The following is a 22337-nucleotide window of genomic DNA, read 5'->3' on the forward strand; positions in this document are numbered from 1 at the left end:
TGACCATGTTTTTTTTCAACTATATGCTTTGTTCTGACGTAAACCTTAGAAAATTGTACCCTAATAGTGTAATGTATTTTGCATCTCTGTCACATCCCATAAAAAGAAAAGAAAACAAAAGAAAAAAAAAACGAAAAGTACTCCACGACTTGGATGTAGTTTAGGCGCCCGTTTTCAATGTTACTGGACTACTGAAGGCCCAGCCAGACATAAAATTGCCCCACCGTGCGGCACAAAATAGTTCAAATGGTTCTGAGCAATACGGGATTTAATTGCTGTGTCATCAGTCCCCTAGAACTTTTTTTTTTTTTTTTGGCCATCAGTCCACTGACTGGTTTGATGCGGCCCGCCACGAATTCCTTTCCTGTGCTAACCTCTTCATCTCAGAGTAGCACTTGCAACCTACGTCCTCAATTATTTGCTTGACGTATTCCAATCTCTGTCTTCCTCTACAGTTTTTGCCCTCTACAGCTCCCTCTAATACCATGGAAGTCATTCCCTCATGTCTTAACAGATGTCCTATCATCCTGTCCCTTCTCCTTATCAGTGATTTCCACATATTCCTTTCCTCTCCGATTCTGCGTAGAACCTCCTCATTCCTTACCTTATCAGTCCACCTAATTTTCAACATTCGTCTATAGCACCACATCTCAAATGCTTCCATTCTCTTCTGTTCCGGTTTTCCCACAGTCCATGTTTCACTACCATACAATGCTGTACTCCATACGTACATCCTCAGAAATTTCTTCCTCATATTAAGGCCGGCATTTGATATTAGTAGACTTCTCTTTGCCAGAAATGCCTTTTTTGCCTTAGCGAGTCTGCTTTTGATGTCCTCCTTGCTCCGTCCGTCATTGGTTATTTTACTGCCAAGGTAGCAGAATTCCTTAACTTCATTGACTTCGTGACCATCAATCCTGATGTCAAGTTTCTCGCTGTTCTCATTTCTACTACTTCTCATTACCTTCGTCTTTGTCCGATTTACTCTCAAACCATACTGTGTACTCATTAGATTGTTCATTCCGTTCAGCAGATCATTTAATTCTTCTTAACTTTCACTCAGGATAGCAATGTCATCAGCGAATCGTATCATTGATATCCTTTCACCTTATATTTTAATTCCACTCCTGAACCTTTCTTTTATTTCCATCATTGCTTCCTCGATATACAGATTGAAGAGTAGGGGCGAAAGGCTACAGCCTTGTCTTACACCCTTCTTAATACGAGCACTTCGTTCTTGATCGTCCACTCTTATTATTCCCTCTTGGTTGTTATACATATTGTATATGACCCGTCTATAGCTTACCCCTACTTTTTTCAGAATCTCGAACAGCTTGCACCATTTTGAACGCTTTTTCCAGGTCGACAAATCCTATGAAAGTGTCTTGATTTTCCTTTAGCCTTGCTTCCATTAATAGCCGTAACGTCAGAATTGCCTCTCTCGTCCCTTTACTTTTCCTAAAGCCAAACTGATCGTCACCTAGCGCATTCTCAATTTTCTTTTCCATTCTTCTGTATATTATTCTTGTAAGCAGCTTCGATGCATGAGCTGTTAAGCTGATTGTGCGATAATTCTCGCACTTGTCAGCTCTTGCCGTCTTCGGAATTGTGTGGATGATGCTTTTCCGAAAGTCAGATGGTATGTCGCCAGACTCATATATTCTACACACCAACGTGAATAGTCGTTTTGTTGCCTCTTCCCCCAATGATTTTAGAAATTCTGATGGAACGTTATCTATCCCTTCTGCCTTATTTGACCGTAAGTCCTCCAAAGCTCTTTTAAATTCTGATTCTAGTACTGGATCCCCTATCTCTTCTAAATCGACTCCTGTTTCTTCTTCTATCACATCAAACAAATCTTCATCCTCATAGAGGCTTTCAATGTATTCTTTCCACCTATCTGCTCTCTCCTCTGCATTTAACAGTGGAATTCCCGTTGCACTCTTAATGTTACCACCGTTGCATTTAATGTCATCAAAGGTTGTTTTGACTTTCCTGTATGCTGAGTCTGTCCTTCCGACAATCATATCTTTTTCGATGTCTTCACATTTTTCCTGCAGCCATTTCGTCTTAGCTTCCCCGCACTTCCTATTTATTTCATTCGTCAGCGACTTGTATTCCTGTATTCCTGATTTTCCCGGAACATGTTTGTACTTCCTCCTTTCATCAATCAACTGAAGTATTTCTTCTGTTACCCATGGTTTGTTCGCAGCTACCTTCTTTGTACCTATGTTTTCCTTCCCAACTTCTGTGATGGCCCATTTTAGAGATGTCCATTCCTCTTCAACTGTACTGCCTACTGCGCTATTCCTTATTGCTGTATCTATAGCGTTAGAGAACTTCAAACGTATCTCGTCATTCCTTAGTACTTCCGTATCCCACTTCTTTGCGTATTGATTCTTCCTGACTAATGTCTTGAACTTCAGCTTACTCTTCACCACTACTATATTGTGATCTGAGTCTATATCTGCTCCTGGGTGCGCCTTACAGTCCAGTATCTGATTTCGGAATCTCTGTCTGACCATGATGTAATCTGATTGAAATCTTCCCGTATCTCCCGGCCTTTTCCAGGTATACCTCCTCCTCTTGAACAGGGTATTCGCTATTACTAGCTGAAACTTGTTGCAGAACTCAATTAGTCTTTCTCCTCTTTCATTCCTTGTCCCAATCCCATATTCTCCTGTAACCTTTTCTTCTACTCCTTCCCCTACAACTGCATTCCAGTCGCCCATGACTATTAGATTTTCGTCCCCCTTATACATACTGCATTACCCTTTCAATATCCTCATACACTTTCTCTATCTGTTCATCTTCAGCTTGCGACGTCGGCATGTATGCCTGAACTATCGTTGGTGTTGGTCTGCTGTCGATTCTGATTAGAACAACCCGGTCACTGAACTGTTCACAGTAACACACCCTCTGCCCTACCTTCCTATTCATAACGAATCCTACACCTGTTATACCATTTTCTGCTGCTGTTGATATTACCCGATACTCATCTGACCAGAAATCCTTGTCTTCCTTCCACTTCACTTCACTGACCCCTACTATATCTAGATCGAGCCTTTGCATTTCCCTTTTCAGATTTTCTAGTTTCCCTACCACGTTCAAGCTTCTAACATTCCACGCCCCGACTCGTAGAACGTTATCGTTTCGTTGATTATTCAATCTTTTTCTCATGGTAACTTCCCCCTTGGCAGTCCCCTCCCGGAGATCCGAATGGGGGACTACTCCGGAATCTTTTGCCAATGGAGAGATCATCATGACACTTCTTCAATTATAGGCCACATGTACTGTGGATAAACGTTACGTGTCTTTAATGCAGTGGTTTCCATTGCCTTCTGCATCCTCATGTCGTTGATCATTGCTGATTCTTCCACCTTTAGGGGCAATTTCCCACCCCTAGAGAGTGCCCTGAACCTCTATCCGCTCCTCCGCCCTCTTTGACAAGGCCGTTGGCAGAATGAGGCTGACTTTTATGCCGGAAGTCTTCGGCCGCCAATGCTGATTATTTATCAAAATTTAGGCAGTGGCGGGGATCGAACCCTGGACCGAAGACGTTTCTATTAATAATCAAAGACGCTAACCCTAGACCATGGGTACTATCTCCCTAGAACTTAGAACTACTTAAACCTAACTACCCTAAGGACATCGCACACAGCCATGCCCGAGGCATGATTCGAACCTGCGATCGTAGCGGTCGCGCGGTTCCAGACTGTAGCGCCTAGAACCGCTCGGCCACCCCGGTCGGCTGTGCGGCACAGGCTCTGGCGGAAAGACGGGGCGTTCAACGGCAACAGTCTCCACACAGGCAAGAGCGTTTGGCTTTTAGAAACTCCTGTTGGTGCCTTATCTGTCACACCGTAGAATCGGTCGAAATACCGTTAATAGCAGTCTGCTTGTGCAGCTCGATTGACGTGGCCGTAGCGCACAGCCGTCAGTGTGAGAACACAGCAGGTAAATGCGCCAGCAGGTGCAGCTGACCGATACGGCGAATCTGTGGTCATCTACCTCATCTCACCCTGCTATTTGCAATTGACGTCCCATCTGCCGACATGCATTAGTTAGTATTGTAAAAGTTTGTTTTACTTGTTGTTTGCCTGCTTAGAGCCAGCTCATGTGTTCTGAGACCATAGTAGTCTTCGTAATTACGCACCACACGTTAGTATAATTATTTTAACGCTGTTTTCTTGTATTTCCTTTTTTCATTTTCTTTGTACCGCAACACGTACATTGGCATCCAGTAACCATGGAATGTATGCACTGGAAGTCTCCTACTCATTTTTATATTTAGTCTGAGTACATAGCTGGTATGACTACAGTATCAATGACCTGAAAATATCGTCCTTCTATGAAAAATTTAACCCATGAATCAGTATTAACGCAATCTGAATTCTTTCTGTACGAAACTAGATGAACACCTGGCATTGCCCGGGTATGTTTTTATTCCAGTATTCTCTTAATCCACCTCCTCATTCCCCGCTCTCTACCTCCTCCTTCACATCCTCTCTGTATACCTCCTCCATCTGCCATTCTCTGTATCCTCCTGGCCCTCTCTCTGTTAGTCCTCCTCCTCCTTACTCATCTATGTGTTCCTTACCCCTCAGTCCATCTGCTCAGTCCCCCTCTGTCCATCTCCTCCTCCCCCTCTCCCTGTTCATCTCTTCCTATTTTCTGTCTCTGCTCATCTGCTCCTCCCCACCCCCCTCACTCTGTCCATCTCCTCCTCTTTTTCTGTCCATTTCTCCCTCTCCCTCTCTTGGTACCTCTTCTCCTCCACCTACATGTGTTCATTTTCTCCTTCCCTCTCTCCATCCATCCATCTCCTTCTTGCCCTTTCTGTATTCACATTATCACGGTAACATCCACAGGCAGTCGTGATTCTTACCCCGACAGTATTTCTTTCTAGTTCATAACTAAATGTGTATCAATTTTTGTTGAAATCATTTTAGGGATTGAGGATGAGCTTCTTCCTTTGGCTTTGGCTACGTGCACACATGTCAATATATATCATATATATTTAAAATGTTTCATACAATCATCTTGAGGTTGAAGCTCTATTGTCTGCGTTTACTGTAACAATAAGATATGTTTTTGGGTGGGGTCCGCCTTTAGTAAAACACAATTTTGTTTTTTGTCCCAGTCATGTTTCACTGCAGTATCATCAGTGGTTTTTTTATTATTATGGCTGTTAAATATAAGGAATGTTCTTTACTGTTTAAATACATGTAAATATTAGTTTCTATATAGTAGTTACAGATTTTTGAAGAGCAGTTAAAATTGTGTATTCATACCATCTTATCACAGGGTGTGGTTTTCCTGCTGCAATACGTTTTTACAGTATCTGTTTTTCTTTACAGTTTTCCTTTACAGTTTGTTACCTGCAACTATATACAACTTAATGTAGCCAAAACATTTACGCAAAAATTCCGATTTCTAAAACTGTTATGGCTATGCCTGAAATTAATAATTTATGTGACACTTTGTGTGGGTGTTTGTCTATTTACATTATGTTTCACTTACGGTTTCTTTTTTCATCTTGTTTTCACACCTTCAACTGTTCCACTGTCCACCGTCTTGTTATTATAGATGGTAAACAGTGCCAGTAACAGCTCAATGCACAGAACTTGATAATGAAGAAGATGACGGAAAAAAAACTTAAGTGAAACATAATGTAAATAGACACACACACACACACACACACACACACACACACACACACACACACACACAGACACACAACGTTTCACATAAATTATTAATCTCAGGCATAGCTGTAACAGTTTTAAGAATCGTAATTCTTGGGTAAATATTTTGCCTACGTTAAGTTGCATATAGTTGCAGTTGACAAACTGTAAAGAAAAACTGTGAAGGAAAACAGACAGTGTATAAACGTAATACAGCAGGAAAACCACACCATGTGGTCGAAGGTATGAATACACAATTTTTTGTGATCTTCAAAAATCTGTAATTACGATTTAGAAATTAATATTTATATGTATTTAAACATTAAAGAACATTCCTCATGTTTACAGTCATAATAATAAAAAACCCACTGATGATGCTGCAACTGCAGTGAAACATGTCTGGGACAAAAAACAAAATTATGTTTTACTAAGGACGGACCCCACCCAAAAACATTTGTTATTGTTTCATACACATTTGTACACTTATTTCACATGTACCACTAACAAATTTCGCACTGAATTTTCATTTTCTTGGTCCTCAGTATTTATGACGTCGTGTTTCCTGAACTACGTGCTGTACAACCGACATAATTTTGCAGGTACAGCCAGTAGTATTTGTGGCTACTGTCTGCGAAATGTGCTGTGATCAGAGTTAGTAAAAAAGATGTAATAAATTAAAACGTCATACATGGTGCTGTAGTTTTTCACTTTTCTCAGTGTCATGTCTTCTGAACTACGTATTGTACATTGTAGTTACATTCCGGGACATGTGGATAGAGTCTGCTAAATGTTTTGCGAACAGAGTTAGTAGTAAAGAGGTAATAAATTAAAACGCCATGCATAATGCGGCGGTTTCTTACACATCTCTGTATTTGACGTCAATCTCGTGAATTATGTGTCGTACAGTCATATGCTTTTGTAGGTACATTGAGTGGCATATATCGATACTACCGGTGAAAAGTTAGTAGCAACGAAGTAATAAATTTAAAAGGCTTCCATGACGTGGCAAGTTTTTCACGCATTTCAGTGTTCATGAGGTCATATGTACTGGACTATGAATCATACACTGATATAATTTTGCTGGTGTATTCAGTGTTATGTGTGAATACGCGTCACACTTCGTGAGGCAGTTTTACTGCATGAACAGCGAAAATGTAGTAATTGGTAAATTTTTTTCCTTTCATCATTTCGTGGGGGTTGTCAGAGAGAAAAAGTTTAAGTCACGTATTGCTCTCATTATCAAATGCAGGTTGTATATTATATGGATATTCAAATGTCGTGGACTACACTGCTTTTTCACTGCCGCTCTCATCCCTTTGATAGGTAGTTAATTCTTACCCCCATAGCGATTCCTTCCAGACAGTAAGCGATATGCGTACCAAGTTTGGTTGAAATCGGTCCATAGCGTTTTCAAGGAGATGTAGAATATACATACATACATATATACATTTATACATACGTACATCCACTTTAACAATATACATGGATTCGGAGATAGGAGACACCTTCCCAGTATAAGGATGGGATTGGGCACCTTGAACATACGTTTAAGTAATACCTTATTACGACCAACAAACCTGTTAACATAACCTGAATGTATATCGCACCGTCCCATATAGAGTGTGTATGTACAGTGGAAATGTAGATACCACATGATGTAGCACCACACGTACTCAGTCATATTATCGCTCTCGACATATTCAGATATAGCACGTGTATCGAAGCTCTCAGCGGCCCGACCTAAATTATACTTGCTGCAATGCGCATGAAAATAATAACTACAATGTATAGTCTATCGATGGCAGGTTGTCTAAATAACGATTCCTCTGAATGCAGAGCGTACTCACTTCAGTGTGCTAGCGTCTGTTATGACTTAAGACAGTGAGTAACTGGGCACATGGGAGCTGACTGAAGAACAACTAGACCAATTATGACTATTATTAAAGGAATCCAATGGGATAGTTCAGCAATGAAATAACAGATGCGCTTAAAGGGATCAGGCGGCTGCCCTTCGTGGGTTTTCCCCGAATACAGTTTCCACAAATCACTAAAATTAGAACATAAGGAACCCCGTACAGTGTCAGATCCGTGTAGTAATACGAAATAAGTGGGACAGTAAGGTGCGCCACATCCCATATTCACGGATATGTTAATGAAATACTTGAGCCTTGAGCGTGGAAAAACGGATTAGACCCTGATTATGAAGAAAGCACATCTATACAGCAAAATTATGCAAATACAATATTACGCTAGAGCGCGCCAGCTAGCAACGTTCTCACCATAAATTCCTGTATGATGCAGTGTAAAATGGTCACTGAAATAAAACATCACACGGAATCGTCGAATTTGAACCTAACGAACCATGAGCAGCGACTATACCAGCGGTCAGCTGAAACCAAAGTCTGATTTGTGTCTCAGTCCACATAGGCACATCAGTTCAGATCTCAACTGCCCCGACACAGGATTGGTCAGTCAGGTACGGCCTCCAAAGCTACGCAGCCGAAGACTGGCATTCCTAGCAGACAAAACACGTTTACAACGAAGAATAAATGATTCGAAACACGTTTTCTAATAGACAACTTTCAACATAGTAACGAAATACAGTTGTAGTAACTCTCACGCATGTTCGTGTTCGGAAGCGAACCTGCAAACGATTTACGTGCAGAGATTATACCTTGAGACCACGGAGCCACCTCCTGTGGGTAAATGAAACAGACATGTTGCAGTGATTTGTTGTTATTGCTACGTACACCGCAGGTGTAATCTAACGTATTCAATATGTCACATGGCTCGTATTTTACTATATTCGCGATTTTTCCTTTAGTTACGGAATCCAGGAGGCGTAATGATCTAACAGAACAAGAATAGTATTTTTCGAATACTACGAAATCAACATATCTCCGAAAATCTATGCATAGTGTCCAGAAATTAAGTATCTGTTTTGTAGAAATACATATTTTATGACCAGGTTGTAAATGGTAGATCATTCCTCGCACGTTTAGCATATTTTTTGTGTACTTTGTTGTCTGATGTCACGCATTAATATCATGTTAACAATTAAAAACATGACATCTTGGGTTGTCGGGTGTTTTGCCGGATATCAGCGTCGTACTTGCAAGATATTTCGGTCACGTAGCTCGTGACCTTCCATCAGGTGCGACCTGAGACCTCCGTCTCCGTCTCAGGTCGCACCTGATGAAGGTCACGAGCTACGTGACCGAAATATCTTGCAAGTACGACGCTGATATCCGGCAGAACACCCGACAACCCAAGATGTCATTAGATCGCCGGGAAAGCCTGAAGAGTTACAATTAAAAACATGTTTCATTGTTTACAGGGTGAATGTACATTATGTTTAACGTAAAAGAGAAGGCGGCTATTGTAACTTGGATACTACGACGACGTTTCGATGAAATTTCACCGCATTTCCATCAGGATGGCCCCACTATAAATCAATCCTCGCATTCGTAAACAACTTCAGGTGCACTAGATCGCTGGCAAGGGTACCCAGACAAGGACGTCCATCAACCTCCAATGCAAAGATTGAAGTCATCACATCCATTGAAAGGAGACCCAAATCGGTGCGGCATTTGTCAGTGGAACTGAACGTTTCGCGTTCGACAGTACACAAAGTGTTGCGGTTTACCGTAAACAGGAAGCCGTACCACCTGCGTGTACTCCACCTTCTGAATGAAGAAGATTTTGCAGAGCGTGTAGCCATGTGCATCGACCACTTCGTTGCACATGAAGAGCACAATATCCTGAATCACATCTTATTCAGCGATGAAGCGACTTCCATATTTGTTGAAAGGTTGTATTATTTCGGGCTTTTCAGCCATCATATTCGGCTACAATAAGTTCTTTTTAGAGCAGCTGAGAAAGCAGCAGTGGCAGGATGACGTCATGTGGTGTGAGGTACCGATGACAGATGGCTTGTTGGGCACGGGTATCGTGGGAAAGACCGCTTAAATTCTCGTCCTTCTTAGCGTCTGGCTGCTGCATTCGGAAGGTGCCCGCCAAAATGATAATCTTCTGTTATTAATATTAGACAAATTGAACAGTGCATTTACTTGCAGTTCAGATTAAAGCATCTCTCAATAGTGTGCTATCGTTTCATTATTTCACAAGTATTGATAATCAACAGAATAATAAACAACTGCTAAACGGAAAGGCAAACGTAGGGCTTCGGCAATCTTCGGGTCGGGCCTAAATTGAATGGCGGGCGAAGTGGCTCGGCTGTAAGATCACAGCTGGTTGGGAAGCCTCGGAGGACAGCCATGTCTGCCGCGATCGGTGTCAGGTTAAGACTTTATGAGCAATGTATGGTTATATGGACGTGTAGGCGAGAAAAGTGTGATTATAATTGCAGAAATACGCAGTTCGTTAATTTGTTGAAGAACCGAAGTTATTTGTGACTCTAAAGTGAAATATAACCGTGCAGTTTTTCGTTTTCTGCCAATAAAAAGCGAGTGGCATCCCGTGTAAACAAACTGATTGCAAATTTAATCATTTCTAAAATAACGGTTCCTGGCTAAGAGTTTCATACAACCTCAAGATAACAATTTCACGACCTACGTGCTGTTTTCTGCGCAGGGGACAACAACTGTAGAAGACTGCAGGTAGGTGAACATTTATTAGAACTTACGCATTCCACTCAGGGCGGTGAAAGCAAATAGGCACATCGCGTGTACTGCAGTCTTAGTACAATTAGAAAAATTCGGAGTAGGTTCAAATGGTTTAAATGGCTCTGAGCACTATGGGACTTAACTACTGAGGTCATCAGTCCCCTAGAACTTAGAACTACTTAAACCTAACTAACCTAAGGACATCACACACATCCATGCCCGAGGCAGGATTCGAACCTGCGACCGTGGCGGTCACGTGGTTCCAAACTGACGCGCTTAGAACCGCACGGCCACACCGGCCGGCTTAGTACAAATAACATCAGTGACACGCCATCTGTGGTAACCCAGAGGAGGTATGAAGGACAGAAGTTTTCGAGGTAAGAGTTTATAATACGCACGTATGTATCACCTTATCTCTCCCTCTCACACTCTCCCTTTCTTTCAGCATGCCATAAGGTTAACAGGCATAACTGCGTTATCTGGGCTAACACACCACCCGTGGAACATAATGAAGCCATGCGAGACCCAAGGTTAATGTTTGGATGGATATCACGTGTAACAAGATTTACCGACCGTTTTTCTTTGCTGAAAAATCCATAAATGGAGCAGTGTACCTTGACATGCCCACATAATTTCTGTTTCCACAGCTTATCCAGGATGGGCGTCGGGATACTGTTACTTTCAGCAAGGTGGGGCACCATGTAATTATGTCTTAGATGTTCACATGTTCCTGGATTCAAAGTTTCCTAGGAGATAGGCTGGATGCGCACGCCCCTTGCCGTGGGCAACACGTTCCCCTTACCTCACACCGATGGACTTTTTGTATGGGGATTTATGCATTATCACATTACAGGAGCTCAGGAACCGCATTACTCAAGCTGCTGCTGCCACAATACCAGTAATGCTTCACAATGTGTTTCGCGCCATTGCTGAAAACTGGGAAGTGTGTCGTGATATTGATGATGAACGTATTGAAACTAATCATTAATAAACCTATACCACAGTAAACAATGCAAGTACCATCACTGATTCTGCAAAATAAATAATTTTTGGGACACCCTGTATACTGAAACAGGTGAAACACAACTGAAGGACTAACTACTAATATGGAAAATTTGAGAAATTACAACTGAAAAAGTCGATACCAGAGTAGCGTGAAAATTCTAGATGACTACTGAATTTCAATTTGCGTATACTATGTAAAGTTATGGTGATATACAGGGTGAATCTGAACTAAATCGACTTAATTTCCGAGGTGGTTCAGATACAGTTGCTGAGTATTTTGGCATGAGGTGCTCATAATCTTCGAAGGAATGTTAGATATTAATTGTATTTCGTTTGATTTTTTATCCCCATTTCATCTTTGTGTATTTTATATTGCACAGGATATAATTGCTATAGAGTGCGCCCTGTGCAATCTGTATTCTGTGTCTTGTTTGGAAACATTTTTCTTCCATTCAATCACGGTACTTGAATTTGACAACATTAAATTCTGTTTAGTCTTTGTCCTCAAGTCTGCATTCAGTGTACGTCGTTTTTGTCTCGTGTCTGTTTTTCCGTCAGTGTTAGTTGTTCAAATGGCTCTGAGCACTATGGGACATAACAGCTGAGGTCTTCAGTCCCCTAGAACTTTGAATTACTTAAACCTAACTAACCGAAGGACGCACATCCATGACCGAGGCAGAATTCGAACCTGCGACCGTAGTGGTCGCGCAGTTCCAGACTGAAGTGCCTAGAACCGTTCGGCCACACCGGTCGGCATTGTTAGTTGTACGTCGGCAGAGATACACAGCAGTACGGATAGTTTTCCTGGTGAAGAGTTGGCAATATGTTCACTGGAGGAAATGGAAGATTGACACAACAACTTTATATTGAGCAGATTCCGCAGTGACAGCAAACACGTTACAGAACTTACGTACGTGAGAATTGCTTCACTAGCATGTGTTACGCATTGTGCGTTACGTACAAACAGGTATTTTTTTACAGAAGCAAAGATAGGCGGAGTATCAAACGTAATAACTCGTAAAAACATTATCACTCTGCAACGGGAAGACATCAGGGTCATCCTGTGCAGATTTCATCCTCTGAAGTGTACATTCCGTAATCGTGAGGTATTTGATAACGTTATCTCTACGTTTGGACAATGAAATTATGAAGCATCATCGTAGAGGTCTATTTCGTTTCCTTGCTGCTAAGTGATAACTGACTCAAATGTTGTACTCAGAACCTTAGTAGAGGTGTAATACTGAAGTAGAGGTGTAGTGCTGAAGTCTATTGGACGTAAACAAACGCGAGATATATTAATGCCTCAAGACGGTAATTTAGTATTGTAGTACGTCAAATCTGGCAATAACTGAAACGGCTTGCCCTGAATGACGAAGTGTCTCTAAAAAATGCAGCACCCCTTTACTGTGCATACTTGAGTCTATTGCGCTGTGATATTGGGTTGGTGCGTAAATTTGTGGCGTTTTCTCATAAATTTAATAAACACAACAGAGGCTTTAGTCGTCAATAATACATTCTCCTTCACTACTCACAGCAGACTACAAACGCTGGAGTAACTTTTTGATTCGGCAAATGTAGACATCACGTCGGTTAGAGGCGAAGAACTTGTCGACCATGTTTGGCGTGCGTTTTCATCTATAATGGAAGTTCCTTGAAGGTTATTCGATAGAGAGCGAGAAAGGTGAAAATCTGAGGGTGCAAAATTAGATGAATAAGGAGGGTGCGGAAAGACTTCCCAACTCAACTCGTGTATAGTGTTTTTTGTCAGTCTATCAGAATGCGGGTGGACGTTATCGTGGGGTAGCACCACTTCACGCATTCTTCATGGCCATTGTTCTTGGACTGCGTCTGCAAGACGTCTCAGTTGTTAACAATAAATGTCAGCATTGATGGTTACACCTCGGGGGAAGCTATATGTAGCACGGTGCACCTTTGCTGCTCCCCTAGATGCGTAACATTATCTTTTGCAGGTCTTCATACAGCGCGTTCCTGCTTCGTATGGGCTCAAACTTTCCGTTCTTTTCCTTATGTTACCAGAAAGACACAATTTCTAATCACTGTTAACGATATAGGTAGGAATGGTCGATGTTATTCACGAGACAATTGATGACAAGCAAGCAGGGATACAGATGTCACCACTCGCTGACTTTTACGGTTTTGGCTTAGACCTGTTGAGCCGATTTTTAACCTTCCTCATTACTTGCAAATGTCGCACAATGGCAGAATGATCTCATTTCATTATATTTCCCACTTATCGAGTACACTGAAGTGGTGCATTATGGATTAATGTGTCTAAACGGACTTCATAAAATCCAGATGTTCTTCCTGAACATGGAAAGTCACTAACGACAAAACGATCCTCGTTAAACGGGGAAACGATTTTCTTGCCGCGATCCTTTAAATGGCGTTATCCCCATGTATGGCACAAATGTTTCTGTCTGCCTCCGCTGCTGTCACCCCTCTATTGAACTCAAAAGGAAGAGTACGTCGGAAATGTTCCGATTTCTCCGCTTGGTACGCCATTTTCTAGCGTCCACAGCTCCACTCACTATGTCCAAGTGACAAAGTAGCAATATGTGAATTCAAATATTAACAGTGAACTTTTTGTGGTGTCACCGCCAGACACCACACTTGCTAGGTGGTAGCTTAAATCGGCCGCGGTCCATGTAGTACATGTCGGACCCGCGTGTCGCCACTGTGATCGCAGACCTAGCGCCACCACCAAGGCAGGTCTCGTGATACGAGAGTGGACTCGCCCCAGTTGTACGAGAACCTAGCTACCGCCCAGTTGTACGAGAACCTAGCTACCGCCCAGTTGTACGAGAACCTAGCTACCGACCAGATGTACGAAGCCTTTCTCTCTCATTAGCCGAGAGACAGAATAGCCATCAGCTAAGTTAATGGCTACTAACTAGCACGGCGCCATTTGTATCACTGCCTATAGCTTACGAGTATTCAAGAGAGATGTATTCCAAGGACTAATAAAAGATAAGTAATAAGCATCTACATACTTTTCTTCTTATTCATTTATAAGTTCTCATGTTCCAGACTTCACGCCCGTCTGCATTTAGCCGTGCGTGCCCTATCGGCTACAGCGTTAGTCTAGAGTTCATTTTCAGCCATCTCAACTTCACGGTGTCGGCCCAGCTACCGACACAACACTTTTGTTGTTGTGGTCTTCAGTCCCAAGATTGGTTTGATGCAACTCTGTTGCCATTGCCAGTCTATATTTTATATCCTCTCTACTTCGGCCATAATCGATTATGTTGCTGCCCAAATACCAAACTCACCTACCACTTTCAGTGTCTCGTTTCCCAATTTGATTCCCTTAGTATAACCTGATTTAATTCGATCACATTCCATTAGGTCTTTCCATGTTTTGCTTTTGTTGAAGTTCAGCTTATATTCTTCTTTCAAAACACTGTCCATTCCTTCGCTGTCTCTCACAGAATTACGATGTCATCGGCGTACCTCAAAGTTTCTAATTCCTCTCCCTGAACTTTAATTACTGCCCCAATTTTTCCTTTGGTTTCCTTTACTGCTTGCTCAATGTAAAATTGAATAACATCAGGGACAGGCTACAACCCTGTTTCTCTCCCTTTTTCACCAATGCTTCTCTTTCATGCCCCTCGACTATTATAGCTGCCATCTAGTTTCTGTACAAGTTGTAAATAGCCTCTTGCTCCCTGTATTTTACTGCTGCTACCTTCAGAATTTCAAAGAGAGTGTCCCTGTCAACAATGTCAAAAGCTTTCTCTAAATCAACAAATGCTATAAATGTAGGTAGACCTTTCCTTAACCTATCTTCTAACACAAGTAGTAGGGTCAGTTTCTCTCGCGTGTATCCAAAATGGTCTTTCCCGAGGTCGGCGTATACCAGTTTTTCCACTCTTCTGTAAAGAATTCGTGTTAGTATTTTGCAAACATGGCTTATTAAACTGACAGTTTGTTAATTTTCGCACCTACCAGAAACTGATTTCTTTACAATTGGAATTACTATATTCTTCTTGAATTCTGGAAATATTTCACCTCTCTCATACATCTCGCACACCAGATGGAAAAATTTTGTTTTCGCTGGCTCTCCCACGGCTATCAGTAGTTCTGACCTAATATCGTCTACTCCCGGAGCCTTGTTTCGACTTTCAGAGCTTTGTCGAATTCTTCTCACAATATATGTCTCGTGTCATCTCCATCTACGTCCACTTCCCGTTCTACAATATTGCTTTCAAGTTCATCTTCCTTGTATAGACCCTCTATGTACTCTTTCCACCTTTCAGCTTTCCCTTAGGACTATTCTGAGCTCTCGATATTCGTATAGATGCTTCTTTTTTACCCAAAGGCCTCTTTAATTTTCCTGTTTTCGCTATCTTTCGCTCAGTGAAATGACTTCTAAATCCTCTCATTTTCTTCTAGCCATTCCTGCTTAGCAAATTGTGCACATCCTGCCAATCTAATTTTTTAAACTTTTGTATTCCCTTTCACCTGTTTCATTTGTTGCGTTTTTAAGTTTTCTCCTTTCATGAATTAAGTTCAATACCTGTTGTGTCTTCTACTAGGCCTTGTCTTTTTACCTATTTGATCTTCTGCTGCCTTCGCTATTTCGTTTCTTAAATCTATCTGCTCATTCATCTTCTACTTGCCCAGTTTTAGTTAACCGTTGCCTAATGCTCCCTCTGAAACTCTCAACAACCTTTCAACTTATCCAGGACCCATCTCCTTAATTTCCTACCCGTTTTCAATTTCTTCAGTTTTGATCTGCAGTTCATAACGAATAAATTGTGGTCAGAGTCCATATCTGCCCATGGAAATGTCTTACTATTTAAAATCTGGTACCTAAATCTGTGTCTAACCGTTATATAATCAATTTGAAACTTTCCGGTGTCCTCAGGTCCCTTCCAAGTATATAAATTTCTTTCGTGATTCTTGACTAAGTGTCAGTGAAGATTAAATTATGCTCTGTGCAAATTTCTACCAGAACTTTCCTCTTTCATTCCTTTTCCCCAGTCCATATTCACCTACTATTTTTCCTTCTCTTCCTTTCTCTGCTATCTAATTCCAGTCCCCCATCACGATTAAATTTTCATCTTCTTTAGCAATCTGAATAATTTCTTTTATCTCATCATAAATTTCTTCAATCACTTCTTCATCTGCGGAGCTACTTGGCATTTTAACTTGTGCAATTGTTGTAGGCGTGAGCTACGTGTCTATCTTGGCTACTATAATGCGTTCACTATGCTGTTCATAGGAGCTTACCCGCATTCCTATTTTACTGTTCATTATTAAACCCACTCTTGCATTACCCCTGTTTGGCTTTGTATTTATAACCCTGTATTCACCTGACCAAAAGTCCTCTTCCTCCTACCACCGAACTTCACTAATTCTTACTATATCTAACTTCAACCTATCCATTTCCCTTCTTAAATTTTCTAACTTCCCCGATTAAAGAATAATCCCAAACTCCGATCCGTAAAATGCCAGTTTTGTTTCTCCTGATGACATCCTCCTGAGTAGTCCCCGCCCGGAGATCCGAATGGGGGACTATTTTACCTCCGGAATATTTTACACAAAAGGACGACATCATCGCCTAACCACGCACTAGAGCTGCATGTTTTCGGGAAAAATTAAGGCTGCAGGTTTCCCTTTCAGCCGTCCGCAGTACCAGTACAGCAAGGCCGTTTTGGTTGATGTTACAAGGCCAGACTGTTGGCTCTGCAACTACTGAAAAGGCTGCTGCCCCGCTTCAGAAACCACACGTTTGTCTGGCCTCTCAACGGGATATCCATCCGTTGTGGCTGCATTTACAGTACGGCTATCTGCATCGCTGAGGCACCAAAGTCACTCCACCGACGTCAAGATCAGCTACAAATCAAAAATGGCAATCGATAAATAAACCGATAGCAACCAAAATACCAACGTGCAAAACAAAAAAGCTACGAAGATATTCACCAATATAGTAGGTCACTTCAGGAAAGTAGTCGAGAGGGAGAGAGAACAGAAATAGATGTAGCACATAAAAGGAAGCGCTCCGAATTTTTCGTACATTAGTTCACTGTATATCAGTTAAGTAATCTGCGCAAAGAGCCAGTCGGAGATTGTGCACGGGGTAACACGTTTCTTAAACTGAAGTGTCACACGTTAATAAGTCTTTTAGGGCACTTGACCTTAGTCACCTCGACAAAAAGATTCGTTAAATGTGCAACACTGGCGCTGCAGCTCCCCACGCAACGTCTCTTAGCTGGCCTCTTTAAATTCTGAGCACAGCACGACGCGGCTTTGTCGCAATCCGGCCACAGTCGCTGTTCTGCGGCGTCATTGAAAGTTATTTCCCTGGCCTTCTCCATCTTCTCGGCTCTTGTTGCAGCCCATATATCCTTCATCGGACGAACCTCCCTACCCCTCGTCGCCCGTGTCCGCCGGCAAAGCACATAAATTGAGTTTTATGGCTATATTATCGGAAAAGAAATTTATTTCCTAAAAGGGCGACACGGCCGATGTATGGCTCGAAGTGACTGCCATATATAAGAGTATCTCGAAGCGTCCATTCACGTCGATGCATTCATTCTGAGCCTCCTGTCCGCAAGCAGATAGGGACAAATAACGTCTTGTCGGCCTTCGTGGTGGTGAATGTTTTCGTGCTGGTGTTGTTGGAAACGGCCATGTTCTCGCATTTCAGCAGACACATTGATATGATGTTCGTCAAAGATTTGCCACTCAGAATCTAGTTTGACGTATTTCACAGACTTGAAGGCAGTTTTGTAGAGCAAATGCTGTTACTGTCATTTAAACTGAAGATTTTCCTAAGTCTGTTACTGGTAAAGTGATACTGTACACGTCATATAGAACTTTTCTTTGATGGTAAAAATTAGGAACATAAGGACGACAAACTCATGAACAGAAACCGCTCAATAATGGAAGGCAGACAGTAGAAAAAAATTATCAAACTCGGCGATTTATTGTCTCAATTTTTTTAATTTTAATTTTAATTTTTTTTACAAGCCACTCAAGGCTGACCAACAAATGGTAGGTGTTTACAGAACATGTTTTGTAAAGATTAGATAAGCTGTTAGTAAGGTAGACCCATAGTGATGAGGTCTTCGTGGATGTCAAACAAGTGAAAAAATTGTCTTTAACGAGAACTAGTATAATTAAGATTTAGGTGTTCATTTCACACATCCATAATTAACTGCTTCTCGAGGATGAGAAAGACGCAAAAATGCGATTAATATTAAGTTATTATGTTTGCAGAAGTTTATATAAAGTACATAAAAATACTTGAGTGTTATAGCCACACAATATAAAATTAAAAATAAATTTATATTGTTATAGTGTTATGTTAATATACCTACGATGCACAGCAGCCAATTATTACGTAGCCATCTCACTATATGTTATCAATAATATATGTATATTTTGGTTCTACTAAGAAACTCATAAATGGAGTAGAAGCATGTTGCATAAGGAGAAGCGCTGTGACTGTCTAAAATCTTAATTCAAGGACACGATCGGTTTCGTAAACTATATTTGCGTATCAGGTGTTTATAGTCAATTCATGAAAGCGATCTGTTTAAAATCCGGAGAATCACACTCTCCAACGTTCCCCGGCTTTTAAACAGATCGCTGTTATGGACTGACTACAAAAAGCTGATGACGCAAATATAGTTTGCGAAACCGGTCGTGATCTTGAATAAAGACTTTAAACAGTCGCAACTATCCTTTTCATTCAACATGGAATACTGTGAATGCCCTACATACAAATTGTTAGGTTCGGAGTAGAAGAAGCTGGTCTCCAATAATTCCTTAATGAAATTGTAATTTATTTCTAGTTAAACTTGTTATTCGTTCAGGCAAGTTACTGAAAATGAATGTTCCTGAATAATGAAAACATTTCCGGCTTGTGTGTGTTACTTTGCGGTTTCTGTGGGCTCAACCAATGCTTAATTTCTAAAATGTTTGGTGTTGCAACGCACCTATTCAACAATACAATAGTAGAAATCATTTTTTGCAAAATAACATTCTGAAATTCAGATTTTTAGAAAACACACACATACCTTACCCCATGTCCCCGTCGATCGTATCATGTTCGTCTCCCAATCTCAAGTTCACTGGTAGCGCCGCAGCTACGGTTGTCATGGCTTATTTGATACGTGAAATAATATAGGTATTGCATCCACACGAGTTGCCTGCGTTCAACATTCAATGATTTCACTGCAAGTGCAGTAAAGGAAACTTGGCGAGGAGTAGATATACGATCTTTCTGCAAAAGGTCAGCTGTTCTGCTGTTTATTAACCCTTTTCGCTCATGAAAGACAACGACATTCTTCACTGAATAACTGGCGGTTACAAGAGAAACAAATAAATTACCCTGCAATGTACTGTTTCCCTGAGGAAACTAAAATGTGTAAATTGTTTTAGTTATTACGGACTTTTTATGGCACTACATACATTGCCTATTGTAAAATCTATGTTACAAATCAATGTAAACGATATTATTCGCACTCGTCCGACATTGAAATCAGAAGTGTGGCTTTCTGGCCGCTTGGAGTGCTGATTCCGCACTGTAAAACAAAAATGAACAGGAGGGTCGCATGGCAACAATTTGAGACACATTTTTCAAGCAAAATTAATTTCCTTCTGCATGAAAATCCAGCATTAGCTTTCTAGCATCAAGAACATTTATTTGGTCTACAAGTTTGTACATCTGAATAAACAAGGAAACCTGATGAAAACTGCATTCAACTCAAAACCATTTTCAATACGTAAGATCACAAACATTAATATAACTGTCTCACGGAGAAAACTGGGAAAGTATGTGAGCTTTACTTTCGCTCGCTGTGGTTTGTGAGCAGACATTTGACAGCGCACCACGCCTTCAAGGCGTCACACAGTCTTCCTGCGATAGGCCATTACAAGAAAGGAGAAAAATAGAGTGTCTGTTGTCTTATAACAAACACACATCTTCACAAGTAATCACATTCACTATATAATAACGTTTTGCAGTAATGGAATATTTTACTTCTAATACCGCTAGCAACTTGGCAGGCGTGTGAATTAGACTGATTCACAACCTTACAATAAGTCACCCATTTAAAATAATTTAAAAGGATCAGCCAGATCCGGCTTCAATTGCCTGTGTCACTTAGTTGTGTTATTTCTTAGTTTTGATGCCTCTAGCTTCCTCTAGGTGTAAGAAGAGAACCTCAAGGTAAGAGAAGAGCCGGTTTTCTTTTCTTTTATGTTTTGGCGCCCTAAATATTTTCACCATGTTCAAACCCTGTGTTTTTATTCTGTATGTCTGGTCTGAGTGTGTGAGACGAGTGTATTTTCTCCTGAGTCCAGGGGCAGGTTGCCAACTTAGGGTGCTTAGGCGGAAGGGCAGTATGGTTTACCAACACGTAGGGAGACAAGTGCTTATTTATTTAGAATACTGCTGCGCGGTGTGGGATCCTTACCAGATAGGACTGACGGAGTACACCGAAAAAGTTCAAAGAGGGGCAGCACGTTTTGTACTATAGCGAAATATGGAAGAGAGTGAAACAGATATGAGACAGCATTTGGGCTGCACATAATTAAAACAAAGGCGTTTTTCGTTGCGACGGGATCTTATCACGAAATTTCAATTCACAACTTTCTCCTCCGAATGCGAAAATATTTTGTTGACACCGACCTACATAGGGAGAAACGATCACCACGATAAAATAAGGGGAAAAAGAGCTCGTACGAAAAGATATAGGTGTTCGATCTTTCCGCGCGCTATACGAAATTGGAATAATAGAGAATTGTGAAGGTGGTTCGATGAAGCCTCTGCCAGGCACTTAAATATGATTTGCAGAGTACCCATGTAGAAGTAGATGTAGATATTAGAATTTGGTAGTAGTGGTTTTTGCCTTAGTATTCACTTCCATACTGGCTTCTGGAGCAGGCGAGCGCTGGTCATCCGAATCATGGGCGCTTTTGATCGAGCTCTTGGGTCAGGATGGGTCTCCTGTGGACACTTCGAGATGTTGATACAGGTACTGGAATGGTGTTTGTGTATTTAATTTTGTTATACAGTGAGGTTTCAGGACTAAAAAATTAGGAAAAGTTATTGTTATTTCTACTGAGCATAATTCCACAAGTGCACGAGTATATCTGGTTTTTACATGAGTAGTGCTTTTTCTGTATTTCCATTGAATAGTAGGTGGGGTGCTAAGACAAATGAATCATAATTAGTTAGGTATTTTATCAAGTTGTTTCAGCCTCAGTGCTTTAGATAAATTAAAGGGCTATGTTCGTGCTAAAGGCGTTTTTGGAATTCTGGATTTCCAGATTTTTTGTGGACACTGAAATTGGGTCCTTGTTTCAGCCACTTTCTCGTACGTTACAGTGATGGGAACGACGTCTTTTACTTTCGTAGTCTGTCGTAAGTGTTTGCTCCTTTAGATTTGTTTAGAATGTAGGTGATTTTTTATTAAGATGTGTTTTTTGTGGCTAAATAGTCGTGTTTTACAATTTGCGTTTCCACCAGTGTTCTACCTAGTGGTTCCTAGATTATGTTAAGGAGTCTGTTCGTTTTCACTGTTGACGTATGATAAGTTTCTCCATAAAATGAACGCCAATTCATGTAGCCGTTTTTCTGATTTCCGATTTAATGATTTTTTCGTGATTTTCTAAAATGATTGTTTCTATCTGACCACGTGCTAATCACATTATGATGAGACATGCTTTATCTTTCTGTATCAATTGTTCTTTTGCTTTGATGAAGATTAGTTCAAATGGTTCAAATGTCTCTGAGCACTATGGGACTTAACATCTGAGGTCATCAGTCCCCTAGAACTTAGAACTACTTAAACCTAACTAACGTAAGGACATCACACACATCCATGCCCGAGGCAGGATTCGAACCTGCGACCGTAGCAGTCGCGTGGTTCCGGACTGAAGCGCCTAGAAACGCTCGGCCACAGCGGCCGGCTTTGATGAAGAACGAGGACCTATATGTGTAGCAGTACTTTATTAATTTTTTATTTTTCTCAACTGAACAAAT

The sequence above is a fragment of the Schistocerca serialis genome, chromosome 5, assembly GCF_023864345.2.
Source record: "Schistocerca serialis cubense isolate TAMUIC-IGC-003099 chromosome 5, iqSchSeri2.2, whole genome shotgun sequence".
In the NCBI taxonomy this organism is placed as follows: domain Eukaryota; kingdom Metazoa; phylum Arthropoda; class Insecta; order Orthoptera; family Acrididae; genus Schistocerca; species Schistocerca serialis.